The 15607-nt window shown below is 42.3% G+C and overlaps 3 non-coding genes across 3 annotated transcripts; all 3 read right to left on the bottom strand.

The window, feature by feature from the left end:
- Window positions 1–391: 391 nt before the first annotated feature.
- On the bottom strand, window positions 392–463 carry trnae-uuc. The gene has a single exon. It is a non-coding gene; the product is annotated as a tRNA-Glu (tRNA).
- A 1242-nt stretch (window positions 464–1705) lies between these two features.
- trnak-uuu lies at window positions 1706–1777 on the bottom strand. Its single transcript has one exon. It is a non-coding gene; the product is annotated as a tRNA-Lys (tRNA).
- A 3639-nt stretch (window positions 1778–5416) lies between these two features.
- trnae-uuc lies at window positions 5417–5488 on the bottom strand. Its single transcript has one exon. It is a non-coding gene; the product is annotated as a tRNA-Glu (tRNA).
- Window positions 5489–15607: the final 10119 nt, after the last annotated feature.

The raw sequence follows: 15607 nt of genomic DNA, 5'->3' as shown, positions 1-15607 counted from the left end.
TTTCAGTAAATTAAACAAAGTATTGAGCCAGCCAGGAGTCAAACCTAGAATCTTCTGATACGTAGTCAGACACGTTATCCATTTCGCCACTGGCACCACGTCTAAGCTGAAGTCAGGTCACAGCTAGACCAGTGTACACAGTCTGTCGACAACAAGGTTCCTTGGTTTTCTGTTTCAGATGCATATCTTAATTTGATCCTCCTGTTGTTGCATGAATTTTACTGCAGAGCAAGAAATGCAGCCATGAAGTGTATTCAACGTTTAAAAAACCTTATATAATTTGAATCTACATAACATGTCACATTTGTTGTTGCTGAGGGAATATTGTTGTGTTGTGAGAAACTGCTGCATCTGTTGTTACACAAGTACGTACCTTACGAAAATATATTCTTTCCCATACCGGGAGTTGAACCCGGGCCACCTGGGTGAAAACCAGGAATCCTAACCGCTAGACCATATGGGAAGACACATAGTTAATACACACATAACAGACAAATCTTTAAATGTTGACATCATGCCTGTTGGATTTAAAAGCTAAATCTTTTTTTCTCAGAGATGTCGGGGAATGTCCAGATAAAATCCGTCTAAAATGTGTTTGAAGTGAGAACAGCCAGAAGCACTGAAAGGTTTACAGTATCATTCCCAGCTTGATTTCAGTCAATTAAATAAAGAGCCAGCCAGGAGTCGAACCTAGAATCTTCTGATTCATAGTCAGACAAGTTATCCAATGCTCCACTGGCCCCACGTCTAAGCTGAAGTCAGGTCAAAGCTAGACCAGTTTACACAGTCATGGCGTCTGTCAACAACAAGGTTCCTTGGTTTTCTGTTTCAGATGCATATCTTAATTTGATCCTCCTGTTGTTGCATGAATTTTACTGCAGAGCAAGAAATGCAGCCATGAAGTGTATTCAACGTTTAAAAAGAATTGTATAATTTGAATCTACATAACAAGTCACATTTCCTGTTGCTGATGGAATATTGTTGTGTTGTGTGAAAGTACTGCATCTGTTGTTACACAAGTGGGTAACATAACAAAAATATATTCTTTCCCAAAACGGGAGTTGAACCCGGGCCACCTGGGTGAAAACCAGGAATCCTAACTGCTAGACCATATGGGAAGACACATACTTAAAATACACATCACAGACAAATCTTTAAATGTTTGCATTATGCCTGTTGGATTTAAAAGCAACATCTTTTTTTCCCAGAGATGTTGGGGAATGTCCAGATGAAATCCGTCTAAAATGTGTTTGAAGTGAGAACAGCCAGAAGCACTGAAAGGTAAACAGTATCATTCCCAGCTTGATTTCAGTCAATTAAGTAAAGTATTGAGCTAGCCAGGAGTCGAACCTAGAATCTTCTGATCCGTAGTCAGACACATTATCCATTGCGCCACTGGCCCCATGTCTAAGCTTAAGTCAGGTTACAGCTAGACCAGTGTACACAGTCATAGCGTCTGTCAACAACAAGGTTCCTTGGTTTTCTGTTTCAGATGCATATCTTAATTTGATCCTCCTGGTGTTGCATGAATTTTACTGCAGAGAAATAAATGCAGCCATGAAGTGTATTCAACGTTTAAAAACCTTTGTATAATTTGAATCTACATAGCATGTCACATTTCCTGTTGCTGAGGGAATATTGTTGTGTTGTGAGAAACTGCTGCATCTGTTGTTACACAACTGGATACCCTACGAATATATATTCTTTCCCATACCGGGAGTTGAACCCGGGCCACCTGGGTAAAAACCAGGAATCCTAACCGCTAGACCATATGGGAAGACACATACTTAAAATACACATCACAGACAATTCTTTAAATGTTGACATTATGCCTGTTTGATTTAAAAGCTACATCTTTTTTTAATACAGTATCATTCCCTGCTTATTTCAGTCAATTAAACAAAGTATTGAGCCAGCCAGGAGTCGAACCTAGAATCTTCTGATCCGTAGTCAGACACGTTATCCATTGCGCCACTGGCCCCACGTCTAAGCTGAAGTCAGTTCACAGCTAGACCAGTGTACACAGTCATAGCGTCTCTCAACAACAAGTTTCCTTGGTTTTCTGTTTCAGATGCATATCTTAATTTGATCCTCCTGTTGTTGCATGAATTTTACTGCAGAGCAAGAAATGCAGCCATGAAGTCTATTCAAAGTTTAAAAAGCCTTGTATAATTTGAATCTACATAACATGTCACATTTGTTGTTGCTGAGGGAATATTGTTGTGTTGTGAGAAACTGCTGCATCTGTTGTTACACAAGTGGGTAACATAACAAAAATATATTCTTTCCCATACCGGGAGTTGAACCCGGGCCACCTGGGTGAAAACCAGGAATCCTAACTGCTAGACCATATGGGAAGACACATACTTAAAATACACATCACAGACAAATCTTTAAATGTTTGCATTATGCCTGTTGGATTTAAAAGCAACATCTTTTTTCCCAGAGATGTTGGGGAATGTCCAGATGAAATCGGTCTAAAATGTGTTTGAAGTGAGAACAGCCAGAAGCACTGAAAGTTATACAGTATCATTCCCTGCTTGATTTCAGTCAATTAAACAAAGTATTGAGCCAGCCAGGAGTCAAACCTAGAATCTTCTGATCCGTAGTCAGACACGTTATCCATTCAAATCAAATCAAATCAAATTTTATTTGTCACATACACATGGTTAGCAGATGTTAATGCGAGTGTAGCGAAATGCTTGTGCTTCTAGTTCCGACAATGCAGTGATAACCAACAAGTAATCTAACTAACAATTCCAAAACTACTGTCTTATACACAGTGTAAGGGGATAAGGAACATGTACATAAGGATATATGAATGAGTGATGGTACAGAGCAGCATACAGTAGATGGTATCGAGTACAGTATATACATATGAGATGAGTGTGTAGACAAAGTAAACAAAGTGGCATAGTTAAAGTGGCTAGTGATACATGTGTTACATAAGGATGCAGTCGATGATGTAGAGTACAGTATATACATATGCATATGAGATTAATAATGTAGGGTAAGTAACATTATATAAGGTAGCATTGTTTAAAGTGGCTAGTGATATATTTACATCATTTCCCATCAATTCCCATTATTAAAATGGCTGGAGTTGGGTCAGTGTCAATGACAGTGTGTTGGCAGCAGCCACTCAATGTTAGTGGTGGCTGTTTAACAGTCTGATGGCCTTGAGATAGAAGCTGTTTTTCAGTCTCTCGGTCCCAGCTTTGATGCACCTGTACTGACCTCGCCTTCTGGATGATAGCGGGGTGAACAGGCAGTGGTTCGGGTGGTTGATGTCCTTGATGATCTTTATGGCCTTCCTGTAACAACGGGTGGTGTAGGTGTCCTGGAGGGCAGGTAGTTTGCCCCCGGTGATGCATTGTGCAGTCCTCACTACCCTCTGGAGAGCCTTACGGTTGAGGGCGGAGCAGTTGCCGTACCAGGCGGTGATACAGCCCGCCAGGATGCTCTCGATTGTGCATCTGTAGAAGTTTGTGAGTGCTTTTGGTGACAAGCCGAATTTCTTCAGCCTCCTGAGGTTGAATAGGCGCTGCTGCGCCTTCTTCACGACGCTGTCAGTGTGAGTGGACCAATTCAGTTTGTCTGTGATGTGTATGCCGAGGAACTTAAAACTAGCTACCCTCTCCACTACTGTTCCATCGATGTGGATAGGGGGGTGTTCCCTCTGCTGTTTCCTGAAGTCCACAATCATCTCCTTAGTTTTGTTGACGTTGAGTGTGAGGTTATTTTCCTGACAGCACACTCCGAGGGCCCTCACCTCCTCCCTGTAGGCCGTCTCGTCGTTGTTGGTAATCAAGCCTACCGCTGTTGTGTCGTCCGCAAACTTGATGATTGAGTTGGAGGCGTGCGTGGCCACGCAGTCGTGGGTGAACAGGGAGTACAGGAGAGGGCTCAGAACGCACCCTTGTGGGGCCCCCGTGTTGAGGATCAGCGGGGAGGAGATGTTGTTGCCTACCCTCACTGGCACCACGTCTAAGCTGAAGTCAGGTCACAGCTAGACAAATGTACACAGTCATAGCGTCTGTTATGCCTGTTGGATTTAAAAGCATCTGTTGTTACACAAGTGGATACCCTACGAAAATGTATTCTTTCCAATACCGGGAGTTGAACCCGGGCCACCAGGGTGAAAACCGGGAATCCTAACCGCTAGACCATATGGGAAGACACATACTTAAAATACACATCACAGACAAATCTTTAAATGTTGACATCATGCCTGTAGGATTTAAAAGCTACATCTTTTTTTTCTCAGAGATGTTGGGGAATGTCCAGATGGAATCCGTCTAAAGTGTGTTTGAAGTGAGAACAGCCTGAAAGGTATACAGTATCATTCCCTGCTTGATTACAGTCAATTAAACAAAGTATTGAACCAGCCAGGAGTCGAACCTAGAATCTTCTGATTCATAGTCAGACAAGTTATCCAATGCTACACTGGCCCCACGTCTAAGCTGAAGTCAGGTCAAAGCTAGACCAGTTTACACAGTCATGGCGTCTGTCAACAACAAGGTTCCTTGGTTTTCTGTTTCAGATGCATATCTTAATTTGATCCTCCTGTTGTTGCATGAATTTTACTGCAGAGCAAGAAATGCAGCCATGAAGTGTATTCAACGTTTAAAAAGAATTGTATAATTTGAATCTACATAACAAGTCACATTTCCTGTTGCTGAGGGAATATTGTTGTGTTGTGTGAAAGTACTGCATCTGTTGTTACACAAGTGGGTAACATAACAAAAATATATTCTTTCCCATACCGGGAGTTGAACCCGGGCCACCTGGGTGAAAACCAGGAATCCTAACTGCTAGACCATATGGGAAGACACATACTTAAAATACACATCACAGACAAATCTTTAAATGTTTGCATTATGCCTGTTGGATTTAAAAGCAACATCTTTTTTTCCCAGAGATGTTGGGGAATGTCCAGATGAAATCCGTCTAAAATGTGTTTGAAGTGAGAACAGCCAGAAGCACTGAAAGGTAAACAGTATCATTCCCAGCTTGATTTCAGTCAATTAAGTAAAGTATTGAGCTAGCCAGGAGTCGAACCTAGAATCTTCTGATCCGTAGTCAGACACTTTATCCATTGCGCCACTGACCCCACGTCTAAGCTGAAGTCAGGTCACAGCTAGACCAGTGTAGACAGTCATAGCATCTGTCAACAACAAGGTTCCTTGGTTTTCTGTTTCAGATGCATATCTAAATTTGATCCTCCTGTTGTTGCATGAATTTTACTGCAGAGCAAGAAATGCAGCCATGAAGTGTATTCAACGTTTAAAAAGCTTTGTATAATTTGAATCTACATAACAAGTCACATTTCCTGTTGCTGAGGGAATATTGTTGTGTTGTGAGAAACTGCTGCATCTGTTGTTACACAAGTGGGTACCTAACGAAAATATATTCTTTCCCATACCGGGAGTTGAACCCGGGCCACCTGGGTGAAAACCAGGAATCCTAACCGCTAGACCATATGGGAAGACACATACTTAAAATACACATCACAGACAAATCTTTAAATGTTGACATTATGCCTGTTGGATTCAAAAACTACATCTTTTTTAATACAGTATCATTCCCTGCTTGATTTCAGTCAATTAAACAAAGTATTGAGCCAGCCAGGAGTCGAACCTAGAATCTTCTGATCCGTAGTCAGACACGTTATCCATTCAAATCAAATCAAATCAAATTTTATTTGTCACATACACATGGTTAGCAGATGTTAATGCGAGTGTAGCGAAATGCTTGTGCTTCTAGTTCCGACAATGCAGTGATAACCAACAAGTAATCTAACTAACAATTCCAAAACTACTGTCTTATACACAGTGTAAGGGGATAAGGAACATGTACATAAGGATATATGAATGAGTGATGGTACAGAGCAGCATACAGTAGATGGTATCGAGTACAGTATATACATATGAGATGAGTGTGTAGACAAAGTAAACAAAGTGGCATAGTTAAAGTGGCTAGTGATACATGTGTTACATAAGGATGCAGTCGATGATGTAGAGTACAGTATATACATATGCATATGAGATGAATAATGTAGGGTAAGTAACATTATATAAGGTAGCATTGTTTAAAGTGGCTAGTGATATATTTACATCATTTCCCATCAATTCCCATTATTAAAATGGCTGGAGTTGGGTCAGTGTCAATGACAGTGTGTTGGCAGCAGCCACTCAATGTTAGTGGTGGCTGTTTAACAGTCTGATGGCCTTGAGATAGAAGCTGTTTTTCAGTCTCTCGGTCCCAGCTTTGATGCACCTGTACTGACCTCGCCTTCTGGATGATAGCGGGGTGAACAGGCAGTGGTTTGGGTGGTTGATGTCCTTGATGATCTTTATGGCCTTCCTGTAACAACGGGTGGTGTAGGTGTCCTGGAGGGCAGGTAGTTTTCCCCGGTGATGCGTTGTGCAGTCCTCACTACCCTCTGGAGAGCCTTACGGTTGAGGGCGGAGCAGTTGCCGTACCAGGCGGTGATACAGCCCGCCAGGATGCTCTCGATTGTGCATCTGTAGAAGTTTGTGAGTGCTTTTGGTGACAAGCCGAATTTCTTCAGCCTCCTGAGGTTGAATAGGCGCTGCTGCGCCTTCTTCACGACGCTGTCAGTGTGAGTGGACCAATTCAGTTTGTCTGTGATGTGTATGCCGAGGAACTTAAAACTAGCTACCCTCTCCACTACTGTTCCATCGATGTGGATAGGGGGGTGTTCCCTCTGCTGTTTCCTGAAGTCCACAATCATCTCCTTAGTTTTGTTGACGTTGAGTGTGAGGTTATTTTCCTGACACCACACTCCGAGGGCCCTCACCTCCTCCCTGTAGGCCGTCTCGTCGTTGTTGGTAATCAAGCCTACCACTGTTGTGTCGTCCGCAAACTTGATGATTGAGTTGGAGGGCGTGCGTGGCCACGCAGTCGTGGGTGAACAGGGAGTACAGGAGAGGGCTCAGAACACACCCTTGTGGGGCCCCCGTGTTCAGGATCAGCGGGGAGGAGATGTTGTTGCCTACCCTCACTGGCACCACGTCTAAGCTGAAGTCAGGTCACAGCTAGACAAATGTACACAGTCATAGCGTCTGTCAACAACAAGGTTCCTTGGTTTTCTGTTTCAGATGCATATCTTAATTTCAGATGCAATACTTAAAATACACATCACAGACAAATCTTTAAATGTTGACATCATGCCTGTTGGATTTAAAAGCTACATCTTTTTTTTCTCAGAGATGTTGGGGAATGTCCAGATGAAATCCGTCTAAAATGTGTTTGAAGTGAGAACAGCCAGAAGCACTGAAAGGTAAACAGTATCATTCCCAGCTTGATTTCAGTAAATTAAGTATAGTATTGAGCCAGCCAGGAGTCGAACCTAGAATCTTCTGATCCGTAGTCAGACATTTTTTCCATTGCGCCACTGACCCCACGTCTAAGCTGAAGTAAGGTCACAGCTAGACCAGTGTACACAGTCATGGCGTCTGTCAACAAAAAGGTTCCTTGGATTTCTGTTTCAGATGCATATCTTAATTTGATCCTCCTGTTGTTGCATGAATTTTACTGCAGAGCAAGAAATGCAGCCATGAAGTGTATTCAACGTTTAAAAAGCTTTGTATAATTTGAATCTACAGGAGTCAAACCTTGAATCTTCTGATCCGTAGTCAGACACGTTATCCATTGCGCCACTGGCCCCACGACTAAGCTGAAGTCAGGTCACAGCTAGACCAGTGTACACAGTCTGTCGACAACAAGGTTCCTTGGTTTTCTGTTTCAGATGCATATCTTAATTTGATCCTCCTGTTGTTGCATGAATTTTACTGCAGAGCAAGAAATGCAGCCATGAAGTGTATTCAACGTTTAAAAAGCTTTGTATAATTTGAATCTACATAACAAGTCACATTTCCTGTTGCTGAGGGAATATTGTTGTGTTGTGAGAAACTGCTGCATCTGTTGTTACACAAGTGGGTAACATAACAAAAATATATTCTTTCCCATACCGGGAGTTGAACCTGGGCCACCTGGGTGAAAACCAGGAATCCTAACCGCTAGACCATATGGGAAGACACATACTTAAAATACACATCACAGACACATCTTTAAATGTTGACATTATGCCTGTTGGATTCAAAAACTACATCTTTTTTAATACAGTATCATTCCCTGCTTGATTTCAGTCAATTAAACAAAGTATTGAGCCAGCCAGGAGTCGAACCTAGAATCTTCTGATCCGTAGTCAGACACGTTATCCATTCAAATCAAATCAAATCAAATTTTATTTGTCACATACACATGGTTAGCAGATGTTAATGCGAGTGTAGCGAAATGCTTGTGCTTCTAGTTCCGACAATGCAGTGATAACCAACAAGTAATCTAACTAACAATTCCAAAACTACTGTCTTATACACAGTGTAAGGGGATAAGGAACATGTACATAAGGATATATGAATGAGTGATGGTACAGAGCAGCATACAGTAGATGGTATCGAGTACAGTATATACATATGAGATGAGTGTGTAGACAAAGTAAACAAAGTGGCATAGTTAAAGTGGCTAGTGATACATGTGTTACATAAGGATGCAGTCGATGATGTAGAGTACAGTATATACATATGCATATGAGATGAATAATGTAGGGTAAGTAACATTATATAAGGTAGCATTGTTTAAAGTGGCTAGTGATATATTTACATCATTTCCCATCAATTCCCATTATTAAAATGGCTGGAGATGGGTCAGTGTCAATGACAGTGTGTTGGCAGCAGCCACTCAATGTTAGTGGTGGCTGTTTAACAGTCTGATGGCCTTGAGATAGAAGCTGTTTTTCAGTCTCTCGGTCCCAGCTTTGATGCACCTGTACTGACCTCGCCTTCTGGATGATAGCGGGGTGAACAGGCAGTGGTTTGGGTGGTTGATGTCCTTGATGATCTTTATGGCCTTCCTGTAACAACGGGTGGTGTAGGTGTCCTGGAGGGCAGGTAGTTTGCCCCGGTGATGCGTTGTGCAGTCCTCACTACCCTCTGGAGAGCCTTACGGTTGAGGCGGAGCAATTGCCGTACCAGGCGGTGATACAGCCCGCCAGGATGCTCTCGATTGTGCATCTGTAGAAGTTTGTGAGTGCTTTTGGTGACAAGCCGAATTTCTTCAGCCTCCTGAGGTTGAATAGGCGCTGCTGCGCCTTCTTCACGACGCTGTCAGTGTGAGTGGACCAATTCAGTTTGTCTGTGATGTGTATGCCGAGGAACTTAAAACTAGCTACCCTCTCCACTACTGTTCCATCGATGTGGATAGGGGGGTGTTCCCTCTGCTGTTTCCTGAAGTCCACAATCATCTCCTTAGTTTTGTTGACGTTGAGTGTGAGGTTATTTTCCTGACACCACACTCCGAGGGCCCTCACCTCCTCCCTGTAGGCCGTCTCGTCGTTGTTGGTAATCAAGCCTACCACTGTTGTGTCGTCCGCAAACTTGATGATTGAGTTGGAGGCGTGCGTGGCCACGCAGTCGTGGGTGAACAGGGAGTACAGGAGAGGGCTCAGAACGCACCCTTGTGGGGCCCCCGTGTTCAGGATCAGCGGGGAGGAGATGTTGTTGCCTACCCTCACTGGCACCACGTCTAAGCTGAAGTTAGGTCACAGCTAGACAAATGTACACAGTCATGGCGTCTGTCAACAAAAAGGTTCCTTGGATTTCTGTTTCAGATGCATATCTTAATTTGATCCTCCTGTTGTTGCATGAATTTTACTGCAGAGCAAGAAATGCAGCCATGAAGTGTATTCAACGTTTAAAAAGCTTTGTATAATTTGAATCTACAGGAGTCAAACCTTGAATCTTCTGATCCGTAGTCAGACACGTTATCCATTGCGCCACTGGCCCCACGTCTAAGCTGAAGTCAGGTCACAGCTAGACCAGTGTACACAGTCTGTCGACAACAAGGTTCCTTGGTTTTCTGTTTCAGATGCATATCTTAATTTGATCCTCCTGTTGTTGCATGAATTTTACTGCAGAGCAAGAAATGCAGCCATGAAGTGTATTCAACGTTTAAAAAGAATTGTATAATTTGAATCTACATAACAAGTCACATTTCCTATTGCTGAGGGAATATTGTTGTGTTGTGTGAAAGTACTGCATCTGTTGTTACACAAGTGCGTACCTAATGACAAGTTATTCTTTCCTATACCGGGAGTTGTACCTGGGCCACCTGGGTGAAAACCAGGAATCCTAACCGCTAGACCATATGGGAAGACACATACTTAAAATACACATCACAGACAAATCTTTAAATGTTGACATCATGCCTGTTGGATTTAAAAGCCACATCTTTTTTTCTCAGAGATGTTGGGGAATGTCCAGATGAAATCCATCTAAAGTGTGTTTGAAGTGAGAACAGCCAGAAGCACTGAAAGGTATACAGTATCATTCCCAGCTTGATTTCAGTCAATTAAATAAAGTATTGAGCCAGCCAGGAGTCAAACCTAGAATCTTCTGATCCGTAGTCAGACACGTTATCCATTGCGCCACTGGCCCCACGTCTAAGCTGAAGTCAGGTCACAGCTAGAACAGTGTACACAGTCATGGCGTCTGTCAACAAAAAGGTTCCTTGGTTTTCTGTTTCAGATGCATATGTTAATTTGATCCTCCTGTTGTTGCATTAATTTTACTGCAGAGCAAGAAATGCAGCCATGAAGTGTATTCAAAGTTTAAAAAGCTTTGTATATACATAATAATAATAATAATATGTGCCATTTAGCAGACGCTTTTATACATAACATGTCACATTTCCTGTTGCTGAGGGAATATTGTTGTGTTGTGTGAAACTGCTGCATCTGTTATTACACAAGTGGTTACCTAACGATAAGATGATCTTTACCATACCGGGAGTTGAACCCGGGCCACCTGGGTGAAAACCAGGAATCCTAACCGCTAGACCATATGGGAAGACAAAAACTTAAAATACACATCACAGACAAATCTTTAAATGTTGACATTATGCCTGTTGGATTTAAAAGCATCATCTTTTTTTCTCAGAGATGTTGGGGAATGTCCAGATGAAATCCATCTAAAATGTGTTTGAAGTGAGAACAATTAGAAGCACTGAAAGGTATACAGTATCATTCCCAGCTTGATTTCAGTCAATTAAACAAAGTATTGAGCCAGCGAGGAGTCGAACCTAGAATCTTCTGATCCGTAGTCAGACATGTTATCCATTGCGCCACTGGCCCCACGTCTAAGCTGAAGTCAGGTCACAGCTAGACCAGTGTACACAGTCATAGCGTCTGTCAAAAACAAGGTTCCTTGGTTTTCTGTTTCAGATGCATATCTTAATTTGATCCTCCTGTTGTTGCATGAATTTTACTGCAGAGCAAGAAATGCAGCCATGAAGCGTATTCAACGTTTAAAAATAATTGTATAATTCGAATCAACATGACATGTCACATTTCATGTTGCTGAGGGAATATTGTTGTGTTGTGAGAAACTGCCGCATCTGTTGTTACACAAGTGGGTACCTAATGACAAGATATCCTTTCCCATACCGGGAGTTGAACCCAGGCCACCTTGGTGAAAACCAGGAATCCTAACCGCTAGACCATATGGGAAGACACAAACTTAAAATACACATCACAGACAAATCTTTAAATGTTGATATTATGCCTGTTGGATTCAAAAACTACATCTTTTTTAATACAGTATCATTCCCTGCTTGATTTCAGTCAATTAAACAAAGTATTGAGCCAGCCAGGAGTCGAACCTAGAATCTTCTGATCCGTAGTCAGACACGTTATCCATTCAAATCAAATCAAATCAAATTTTATTTGTCACATACACATGGTTAGCAGATGTTAATGCGAGTGTAGCGAAATGCTTGTGCTTCTAGTTCCGACAATGCAGTGATAACCAACAAGTAATCTAACTAACAATTCCAAAACTACTGTCTTATACACAGTGTAAGGGGATAAGGAACATGTACATAAGGATATATGAATGAGTGATGGTACAGAGCAGCATACAGTAGATGGTATCGAGTACAGTATATACATATGAGATGAGTGTGTAGACAAAGTAAACAAAGTGGCATAGTTAAAGTGGCTAGTGATACATGTGTTACATAAGGATGCAGTCGATGATGTAGAGTACAGTATATACATATGCATATGAGATGAATAATGTAGGGTAAGTAACATTATATAAGGTAGCATTGTTTAAAGTGGCTAGTGATATATTTACATCATTTCCCATCAATTCCCATTATTAAAATGGCTGGAGTTGGGTCAGCGTCAATGACAGTGTGTTGGCAGCAGCCACTCAATGTTAGTGGTGGCTGTTTAACAGTCTGATGGCCTTGAGATAGAAGCTGTTTTTCAGTCTCTCGGTCCCAGCTTTGATGCACCTGTACTGACCTCGCCTTCTGGATGATAGCGGGGTGAACAGGCAGTGGTTCGGGTGGTTGATGTCCTTGATGATCTTTATGGCCTTCCTGTAACAACGGGTGGTGTAGGTGTCCTGGAGGGCAGGTAGTTTTGCCCCCGGTGATGCGTTGTGCAGTCCTCACTACCCTCTGGAGAGCCTTACGGTTGAGGGCGGAGCAGTTGCCGTACCAGGCGGTGATACAGCCCGCCAGGATGCTCTCGATTGTGCATCTGTAGAAGTTTGTGAGTGCTTTTGGTGACAAGCCGAATTTCTTCAGCCTCCTGAGGTTGAATAGGCGCTGCTGCGCCTTCTTCACGACGCTGTCAGTGTGAGTGGACCAATTCAGTTTGTCTGTGATGTGTATGCCGAGGAACTTAAAACTAGCTACCCTCTCCACTACTGTTCCATCGATGTGGATAGGGGGTGTTCCCTCTGCTGTTTCCTGAAGTCCACAATCATCTCCTTAGTTTTGTTGACGTTGAGTGTGAGGTTATTTTCCTGACACCACACTCCGAGGGCCCTCACCTCCTCCCTGTAGGCCGTCTCGTCGTTGTTGGTAATCAAGCCTACCACTGTTGTGTCGTCCGCAAACTTGATGATTGAGTTGGAGGCGTGCGTGGCCACGCAGTCGTGGGTGAACAGGGAGTACAGGAGAGGGCTCAGAACGCACCCTTGTGGGGCCCCCGTGTTGAGGATCAGCGGGGAGGAGATGTTGTTGCCTACCCTCACTGGCACCACGTCTAAGCTGAAGTCAGGTCACAGCTAGACAAATGTACACAGTCATGGCGTCTGTCAACAACAAGGTTCCTTGGTTTTCTGTTTCAGATGCATATCTTAATTTGATCCTCCTGTTGTTGCATGAATTTTACTGCAGAGCAAGAAATGCAGCCATGAAGTGTATTCATCGTTTAAAAAGCCTTGTATAATTTGAATCTACATGACATGTCACATTTGCTGAGGGAATACTGTTTTGTGAAACTGCTGAATCTGTTGTTACACAAGTGCGTACCTAACGATGAGATATTCTTTCCCATACCGGGAGTTGAACCCGGGCCACCTGGGTGAAAAGAAGGAATCCTAACCGCTAGACCATATGGGAAGACACATACTTAAAATACACATCACAGACAAATCTTTAAATGTTGACATTATGCCTGTTGGATTCAAAACCTACATCTTTTTTTCTCAGAGATGTTGGGGAATGTCCAGATGAAATCCATCTAAAATGTGTTTAAAGTGAGAACAGCCAGAAGCACTGAAAGATATACAGTATCATTCCGAGCTTGATTTCAGTCAATTAAATAAAGTATTGAGCCAGCCAGGAGTCGAACCTAGAATCTTCTGATCCGTAGTCAGACACGTTATCCATTGCGCCACTGGCCCCACGTCTGAGCTGAAGTCAGGTCACAGCTAGACCAGTGTACACAGTCATGGCGTCTGTCAACAACAAGGTTCCTTGGTTTTCTGTTTCAGATGCATATCTTAATTTGATCCTCCTGTTGTTGCATGAATTTTACTGCAGAGCAAGAAATGCAGCCATGAAGTGTATTCAACGTTTAAAAAGCCATGTATAATTTGAATCTACATAACAAGTCACATTTCCTGTTGCTGAGGGAATATTGTTGTGTTGTGAGAAACTGCTGCATCTGTTGTTACACAAGTACGTACCTAACGACAATATATTCTTTCCCATACCGGGAATTGAAACCTGGCCACCTGGGTGAAAACCAGGAATCCTTACCGCTAGACCATATGGGAAGAAACATACTTAAAATACACATCACAGTCAAATCTTTAAATGTTGACATTATGCCTGTATACAGTATCATTCCCAGCTTGATTTCAGTCAATTAAACAAAGAATTGAGCCAGCCAGGAGTCGAACCTAGAATCTTCTGATCCGTAGTCAGACATGTTATCCATTGCGACACTGGCCCAACATCTAAGCTGAAGTCAGGTCACAGCTAGACCAGTGTACACAGTCATGGCGTCTGTCAAAAACAAGGTTCCTTGGTTTTCATTTTCAGATGCATATCTTAATTTGATCCTCCTGTTGTTGCATGAATTTTACTGCAGAGCAAGAAATGCAGCCATGAAGTGTATTCAACGTTTAAAAAGAATTGTATAATTTTAATCTACATAACAAGTCACATTTCCTGTTGCTGAGGGAATATTGTTGTGTTGTGTGAAAGTACTGCATCTGTTGTTACACAAGTGCGTACCTAACGACAAGTTATTCTTTCCTATACCGGGAGTTGTACCTGGGCCACCTGGGTGAAAACCAGGAATCCTAACCGCTAGACCATATGGGAAGACACATACTTAAAATACACATCACAGACAAATCTTTAAATGTTGACATCATGCCTGTTGGATTCAAAAACCTCATCTTTTTTTCTCAGAGATGTTGGGGAATGTCCAGATGAAATCCATCTATAATGTGTTTGAAGTGAGAACAGCCAGAAGCACTGAAAGGTATACAGTATCATTCCCAGCTTGATTTCATTCAATTAAATAAAGTATTGAGTCAGCCAGGAGTAGATCCTAGAATCTTCTGATCCCTAGTCAGACACGTTATCCATTGCCCCACTGGCCCCACGTCTAAGCTTAAGTCAGGTCACAGCTAGACCAGTGTACACAGTCTGTCGACAACAAGGTTCCTTGGTTTTCTGTTTCAGATGCATATCTTAATTTGATCCTCCTGTTGTTGCATGAATTTTACTGCAGAGCAAGAAATGCAGCCATGAAGTGTATTCAACGTTTAAAAAGAATTGTATAATTTGAATCTACATAACATGTCTCATTTCCTGTTGCTGAGGGAATATTTTTACAGTTGTGAGAAACTGCTGCATCTGTTGTTATACAAGTGCGTACCTAACGACAAGATATTCTTTCCCATACCGGGAGTTGAACCCAGGACAGCTGGGTGAAAACCAGGAATCCTAACTGCTAGACCATATGGGAAGTCACATACTTAAAATACACATCACAGACAAATCATTAAATCTTTAAGAAATTCAGCCATTAAGTGTATTCAACGTTTAAAAAACCTTATATAATTTGAATCTACATATCATGTCACATTTCCTGTTGCTGAGTGAATATTGTTGTGTTGTGACAAACTGCTGCATCTGTTGTTACACAAGTGGGTACCTAAAGAAACAATATTCTTTCCCATACCGGGAGTTGAACCCGGCCACCTGGGTG

The sequence above is a fragment of the Oncorhynchus gorbuscha genome, unplaced genomic scaffold (genome assembly GCF_021184085.1).
Source record: "Oncorhynchus gorbuscha isolate QuinsamMale2020 ecotype Even-year unplaced genomic scaffold, OgorEven_v1.0 Un_scaffold_1253, whole genome shotgun sequence".
In the NCBI taxonomy this organism is placed as follows: Eukaryota; Metazoa; Chordata; class Actinopteri; order Salmoniformes; family Salmonidae; genus Oncorhynchus; species Oncorhynchus gorbuscha.
Note: the sequence above shows the minus strand (reverse complement) of the source record. Positions and strands in the feature narration are given on the sequence as shown.